The sequence below is a fragment of the Penaeus chinensis genome, chromosome 40 (genome assembly GCF_019202785.1).
Source record: "Penaeus chinensis breed Huanghai No. 1 chromosome 40, ASM1920278v2, whole genome shotgun sequence".
Taxonomy (NCBI): Eukaryota; Metazoa; Arthropoda; class Malacostraca; order Decapoda; family Penaeidae; genus Penaeus; species Penaeus chinensis.
Window position 1 is genome coordinate 28,642,267 of NC_061858.1, and position 7,786 is coordinate 28,650,052.

The 7,786-nt window shown below is 42.8% G+C and overlaps 2 non-coding genes across 2 annotated transcripts; one reads left to right on the forward strand and one right to left on the reverse strand.

Annotated features, from left to right (window-relative positions):
• Positions 1-2,087: 2,087 nt before the first annotated feature.
• On the forward strand, positions 2,088-2,280 carry LOC125047340. The gene has a single exon (XR_007116729.1). It is a non-coding gene; the product is annotated as a U2 spliceosomal RNA (small nuclear RNA).
• A 1,983-nt stretch (positions 2,281-4,263) lies between these two features.
• Positions 4,264-4,464, reverse strand: LOC125047351. Its single transcript, XR_007116735.1, has one exon. It is a non-coding gene; the product is annotated as a small nucleolar RNA U3 (small nucleolar RNA).
• Positions 4,465-7,786: the final 3,322 nt, after the last annotated feature.

Consider the following 7,786-nt stretch of genomic DNA (forward strand, 5'->3'; position numbering starts at 1 on the left):
ATGTCATGCAGTTCACGTCCACGACGCTTAGGTCCTTCTATTTTCCAGAATTTTCAGTCACTCTCCTCCTTGTTCCTCAAATCCCTGCTTAAAGATTACTCCCTTGCAGGTATTGGGGGCCAATGGGGATAGTTACGTTACCTTCAAAATCTTGAAATTTGTCGTCCATTAAGCAAGCCTTAATCAGGGAGTTGAATTGCACTTTTAACAAGGAGCTAAACCATCTCGCAATTTCTTGACAAAATCAAAATCGCCATCCCCCATTGACCACATGGACCTTCTTGATGATGAAGGGGCTCACATTCAAAAGCGATTGATTTTCATCACGCATTTGACAGACAGATACCTTGCATTCTTGTGAGGGATGGAAAAGAATCGTCGTTCACGTTTGTCAGCAGTAGGGGTCCGTTGTTCAAGGTCGCATTAGTCCTTAGAGGAGTCATGGTCTGTCCCCCCTCCTTGAAGGAGAGGTTAGCCGAGGAATAGCACATGCTGGATCGGACCGAGTCCGACCTCCCTGGGCCCGGCCCGTTGTCCTGAAAGGGCACATTAACCCTTAACTAGCGTTGAACAACCTTAACCAAGCAATAGCTAGAGAAGAGTGGGGGCAGTTTCCTGTCCTCTACCCACCAGTGGAAGCCTGTTGCGTTCCCATTACCACGATGAGGGAACGAGTTATGGAAGACACCTCCTTAACCGCCCGAACTTGCATGCGAAGGGCGGTAATTCGATGCCCCCACCCCCCAAAGCGAATACGGAGAGCCCACAAGGGGTAACGCTCCGTAGGCTCAGGGAAGTCACATAAGAGAGGAAGAGAAATTAGAATAAAGAAAAAGTGCGACCAAAGGACGCCCCAGACTTACTGGCCTCCGACCCAGGGTCAAAGCCCGTAAGGGCTGCCCTGGTGTAGAAGAGACATGCGGTCTGAGGTGGGGTGCTGACTACGCCTACTGTAGTCTCGTGTGACCTGCAAAATCAATGCACTGAAGGTGCAGGCAAAGCACAAAATGCTGAAAAAATCAGATTTACTCTACGTAAATTACGTTAAAAAACTCGAAGCAATAGCGCCGAGCGAGACGAGAGGCCCCGGACACCAGGGTAGCTCCTGTGGCACAAGGCTTGGGTCTATTGCTGCTGCGTCTGAAAAGAGAGAGGTCCGAGCTGGTCAAAGTCTCGTACACGAGTGGCGCGTTTGATTTTAGTTTTCCGAAAAAACTCCTAGTGAATGAAACACATTACAAAACAGTGTTTAGAAACAAAACGTTCATTTACAAGGCATTGAATGTAAATTACCCATTACATATCGTAGAGTGAATGTTTTTTTTTTGTTTTTTTTGTGGCATTAATTTTATCATTCTATATGACATACGTATAGCCATGTACGCGCACTCACACTCATACACACACATATCCATCGAATCCATCCACACATGCATAAATACAGATGGATATACATGTTCGCATAAATGCAATATTGAGATGAATATACATATTTGCATATATATAATATATGATTTTAATGCTCATTTAGGTATGCACTAGATCTCCATTATATTACGCTAGGCTAATATCATATGGGAAGTATAATCAAATTTAGTAAATTGTATTTATGGCAGGTTTAAAGATTTTTTACCAATAGAAAACGTACAAGTCGTTTTTACGGGTATACTTGCGTAAACATTATGTGGTCGTTTACTTTTATGAAAAAATAAATATGTACACACATACATGATATATATATATATATTTACACAGTATGTTTACGAACGTGAGTGTCTATAAGTGCGGCCGTGCATATGTATGCGGACATGTGAGGTGCGCTTATTAGTGTGGGCGTGCGGCAGTTGGTTAAAAAGCTAAAAGTTTTTGCCCACATGTACTTTCTTTAGAGTCCGATGAAGTTATCCAACGTTGAAAATCCTAGCAACAGTTTTTTTCGAATTTTCATATAGGAAACATTCTCATATGGCAATCAAGATTTAAATAATTTCCAACGTCATGTCGTTTACGCCCTGCTATCTATAAAGAACTTCACTAGCAAGTCCACAGAAACATTTTCTAGGACACACTTTCAACTTTCTTTCAGTATCGCTTCTCGGCCTTTTGGCTAAGATCAAAGTGTAGTATCTGTTCTTATCAGCTTAATATCTGATACGATCCCCATGTGGGATCTACGATATTAAACTGATTTTTGGAAAATGGCGAAGTGCTAGGGGCTTGCTCCACCTTTGCCGCGGATCGGCCCGGTATTGCAGTACCTCCGGGATTGGTCCACTCCCTCCGGGGAGGATATCATTCCAACAAATTAAAATTATTAAAATTTGCAGGACACCAAAGTCCACTCTGTAAACAGGAGTCGGTGGCGCTTTCCTACAACGTTGTCGAGAATCGGCCAGGTAATACAGTACCTTCAAACCTGTTCCATTCCCACCGAGGATTTTAATCAAAACCTTGTATAAACTTTTCGGATAACATTATATGTCGGTCGCGTGATTTCTGTTAAAAAATAACGGAAAAATGTCACACCGATTTCTAGTGGTTTACTACACCTTAGCCAATAAAATAAAAAATAAAAATACACTCCATGACAGACTCAAACATTACGCGGATAATCCACAGAATCAAACCATTAGACCACTAAACAGAATTGATTAGTTTGATATGCTATACTTGTCACATCATGTTCAGCGAGTTAAGCTTAACATTGAATATTTGACAAATTTACGATTTCATACCACTTTGCCTGGATTTCCAGGTGATTACTATTCTGTACTAAGACGAAATTTCTCTTAATGTTCTACTAATCAATTTACACATTTTTATCCTCTACTGTAAGGATGCTTGGTAATACATAATTACGATTCGTGTCCGATGTTAAGCACGATTTCAGGTTCATTCATACCTTTACAATATTCCTGCTACCAAGTCTCATATTTACATGAAGTATAAAACAGGGGGTTAACAGAACTCAAGAATAGTAATAGTAATAAAGGGTCCTTCCGGGGTAACAGAATCACGATAGTAATAGTAATAAAGGGTCCTTCGTCTACTTGGACTTCTGTATAAAATTAAATTCCAGCATATATTTTGTCCGGTCCGGATAAAATCTTGAAAAATGAATTTTCAACGGAAATCTTGGAAAAGTCATGGAAATTTATATTGACTGATCATTTTAGTGAAAAGAGTTGTGTATGATATAAAATGAAAAGAATCATTTTATGTTACTCCCTTGGTGTCAGAGTTTGATTACTTTGTTTCTGTCACAACCCGTGGACCATTATATCTCTCTTGCATAGTGATTCTTATTTCGATATTTTAGTGCTTAAAGAACAGTACCTTATAGGGAATTTGTATTGTATTACATCTTAAAAACTTGTTTGTGTCAGATTGTGTTCAAAATACATCCTTTGAAAAAATGGTTTTGGGCATGGAAATATTCCTGGAAAAATTCTTTGAATTCAGATTCAAATAGGGGAATGGACCTGGAATATAGACAATACAGTGGTAGAGGCAGCCATTATGACAATAATGATCAAAGTAAGCCAAGCACAACTTACGTTATGTATAGTGCCTGCTTGTGTATAGTATTAATAAATAAAAAGTTATTTATTAATTGGAAAGGTGGTTTAAAACGTTTGAAGTCACGAAAATAGTTATATTAATTATAAGCAATCAAACTTCACGTTTATGATAAGTAATAGTGCTGTTGTTTGGTGACGCGTACATTTAAGAAAAATATGTTTTTATTGGAAATTTTGTTTGAAAACCACTGTTGCTCTGTTATACTCTCTATTTTGATAGTTTAGTGCTTTAAAGACAAGTCTAGTAGGAATTTGTGGAGCGTATTGTATACCTCTATTTTGTTCAAAATACATCCTTGAAAAAAATAGTTTTAGTGGAAAATCCAGCCAGACTACTGAAAACTTCTTGACATTCCTAAGTCAATAGGGGGTAGGACCTGGTAATGGATAGTGGCAGCATTACTGATCTGACATCAAAGTAGACAAAGCACAATTATGATGTGTGTAGTGCTGCTTGTCTAGTCAAAAGTTATTTATTATTTGGAATTTGGTTTAAACATTTGAAACACAAATATAGTTACATTAATTATAAGCAGTCAAATTCACATTCAGTTACAGGTACTCAGTATTCGGATTTTGAAAGCCAAGAAGCGGTAAGTATACATCCTCTCAGATATGTCTTTTTTTTTCCCTTATCAGGAGTTTTCAAAAAGTTTCAAGAATACTTTTGTGGATTGTATTCAACACTCAGCCCTGGTCATCCTCCTCTGATACATCGGTAAACCGAAGTCTGATACGGTCATCAATTCTCGCAAGTAAAACTCGTGAGACAGCTTCCCGCTCAGAGGATACCACTAACTGTCTCCATCGTGTTGACATATATTCCGAGAATTCGGCGAGAAACGGCAATCGCCTATAGAAGTGATCTAAAAAGTAAGATATACTTTCACATTCTCAAAGTCACTTTAGACTATTTTTACTGATGACTTTGTCTCTACAACGGATTTTCCTGTGTTCATATGTTGTATAAGTAAGGTGCAATTTGTGCACGTAAGTTTGCTCATTTTTATAGTATCTGCTACTCTTACACCTATATTATATCTAATTAATATATATCTAACATAAGATATATATATACCAGTTTTACAAACTAGACTTGTATACATATCAAATAACGTGGATGGAACAGCGGTGCTAAAACTAAACTATATGAACATTAAATGTATATTTCCTTTCAGAACTATTACAATCCTTCTCCAATAAAATTCAAGGGAACATATCAGGTACCTCTTAAGATAGTCTGATACGGAAACAAAGGTTCTGTATCTTAAACATCATTCTGTGGTTTAATTATTTATAAAGAACTACATTCCTCTCATATGCGATGCTTTTTCAATTTTAATTGTTAATTCAATCAGTTCAACTACTGGATATATTACTTGGTTAATGCAAATATAACCACACACTTTGTGGAGTGCTAATCCTTGTGAGATAAAATAACAATTAATGTTTACACGAACAAAGGTGCAGTCTTTGTGGCGAAGTTGGGCACTTCTTCGCAAACTAACATTGCAACAAGCCCACCAAATGTTGCAACTGTGAGGTGCAGGCACGCCCGCGTCAGTCGGGTCTTGCCCTACAACGAAAAGAGATTCTGCAAGACGAAAATACAAGCACGTTAAACAAAACACCAACCAACATACGCCTCAACAGTTTTCAAAACAACCCACTACAGAGCATCTAGTACAACACCCATCACCACAAGACCTCCCACGATTCCCACCGAGACCACAATGCTCCCCCGACCTCAGTTCCCCCAACCAACACTCTCACACCAGACATTAACACTAAAATAAAGCAAACTATACAAAACACGTAGCTTTGAAAGCTGCCAATACAAGCACAAAGATTCGCAGACATTGCCTGTACTCCAACAAAGAAACAACCTCCCTAACATTGTGATTCACCAGGGAAATCTTGAAGGATGAAGACCTATACATAGCTGCATATCACACACAACTAATACAACACCGAGGATAGACCCGCGACCACCACAACAAAACCACAGCCCTCATACCTCCCGCACACACCTACTCCCCCACACACCACTAACCACAACGCCAACCAAAACTAAGCTCACAACCAAATACTAACAAAAACACAAACGAACCACAAACGCAAACTACCATCACCAGCACTAACACGCACAAGAAAAAGACAAGAAAGACCCACTGCCCCCCGGCGACCACCGCACCCCTCGTGGGTCACCATGACAACACCATTCTGGGGACTCCGATCGCGGAGGATAGCCTCCAAATCGACCATCCCTGAGGTCGAAGCGGGGGCTACCTCGCTAAGCTTGTTCTCTCCTCCCCGTTGGGGGGAACTCGGGGGACTAGGAAAACATCTGGAATTGGCCCGCCGATTCCCGAGAATTCCACGTCTCCATCTCTCAGGGTCCCTCCCGGACCTCGAGGGGACGGGGCTCGGACTCGCCGTCCGCGGCCTCGGGTTCCGGGAGCAGCAAACAGCCACGAAAAGTGGGTCAGCGTCAGCTTGACCTACTTTAAATGGCGCGCTGACAATTAGATAGCTGCCTCCCACGCCAAACTGCACCTGTTTCCAAGCCCTTACCACCCTCCTCTCACACACACACGGTCACTCAGACCCACATTACATACAAATGCACACAAGCAACAGATCAATCAAATAAGCACAACCACATGAACTGTACTATGGTGGCTGGGGACGAGATTGTGTCGTCCCCCTAACGATCACCTCACCGAACACGGAGAATTGCTTCCTGTGCTCTCCCTGGCGCAGGAGGCTCATGTACAACAACAACTACAAACCCTCGGCGTTTTGTTGCCCAGGTCTGGGTAGACCATAGCCCTTCTTCAGGAGAAGAAGTGCGGCCCTGGCCGCGATGTCTTTCTAATTCTCGCCAGAACCGAGGCGATGAACAGGGGCCAGTTTCCTGCTTTGGCAGCATCATCTTTTTCCTTTTGGTGTGCTTCTCATACTCTCTTTCACGACTTTCCACCATCCTCCTCCCTTGTTTCGTTCGTATTCTTTAATTCTTAACTATTTATAAAACTGAAGTTAAAAAAGCTTCGGCGCTTTTTACTATAAACTACGGCACCCGCAGCGGTCCCGCACAAGCTCGCCAATCCGTCTCGAACTCCGGCGTGATTGATGCCGGGTCCTCGCGAGCGCGATGTCGAGCAGGTAGAACATTTCTGCCTATCCTTTTTTTTAAGCTGTTCCAATATTACTTGGTGTTCTTGTGTTACATTTTTATTAAGTTTTTTACGTTTATTTTAAGTTTTTACATTCAAGTTTTTAATTCCCCTATTTATAAGTACTTTTAAGGTGGAATGTTTTCTCTCAAAACTCCCCCTTATTTAAACTCCTAATTAAAATAACCCCACTAAGCTAGCCCTATCCCGTTTTTAAGCGTCCCTATCCCCCCCCTCATCTCTCTCTCCGGGCGTAACCTCAAACCTCAGCCCCAACGCCCCATCTTCATCATCCTTCCATGAGCCGTAGCGTCCTCATCCTAAACCTTACCTCAATCTCACTGGTTTCCGGATTTCCGACACGTTACATCTGCCTCCTGCACCCTGCCATGACCGGTGGGCTCCTTTGCCGAAAGGAGTGGCACGCGCGAGAGGGGAGGAGATGTCATGGCCAGTGTTGCTAATCCAGGCGTGGTGAGATCGCCAGAGCAACGTCTCCCTGAAGTCCTGCACCCCGTCAGAGAGAAATCTCTGCTCGACGCAGGGCCGTGGGAGATAGCCTCTAGATTAGCGATCTCACTCGTATTTCACCCTCGCAAAGCTCCCGGTTAGCCGAGGGCGCCACCGTTGCCATGGGAGAGAAAGTCCGTCACGGGTGGGGCCCCGAAGGCGCCTGGCAGGCCGCCCTCTTCCGCTCCCAACCTATCCCGTTTAGCCAGTGCGCGCCGCAGCCCGGGCATGTGGACTCGCCGACCCTAAGAGTTTCGCTTCATGGCCAGGCGAAACCCGGCCATGTCAGGGCACGCGCGCACAGATTGGCGCGGGGCCTCCCTCTCCAGCCTTTATCCTCCTTTCTACCTCCCGTCCAGCTATGGCCCGCCAACTTTTACCCCGCATGTTGGGTTAACCCCGACTCTTTTTTCCTCTTACTAAATCATCTTCTTCGTTCCCCCCCCTTTATCCTTCCCTCTCCCGCCTTCTTTCCCCCTGGTACGGGTCTTTCTTTAACTCTGTGTTGTTGTTGTC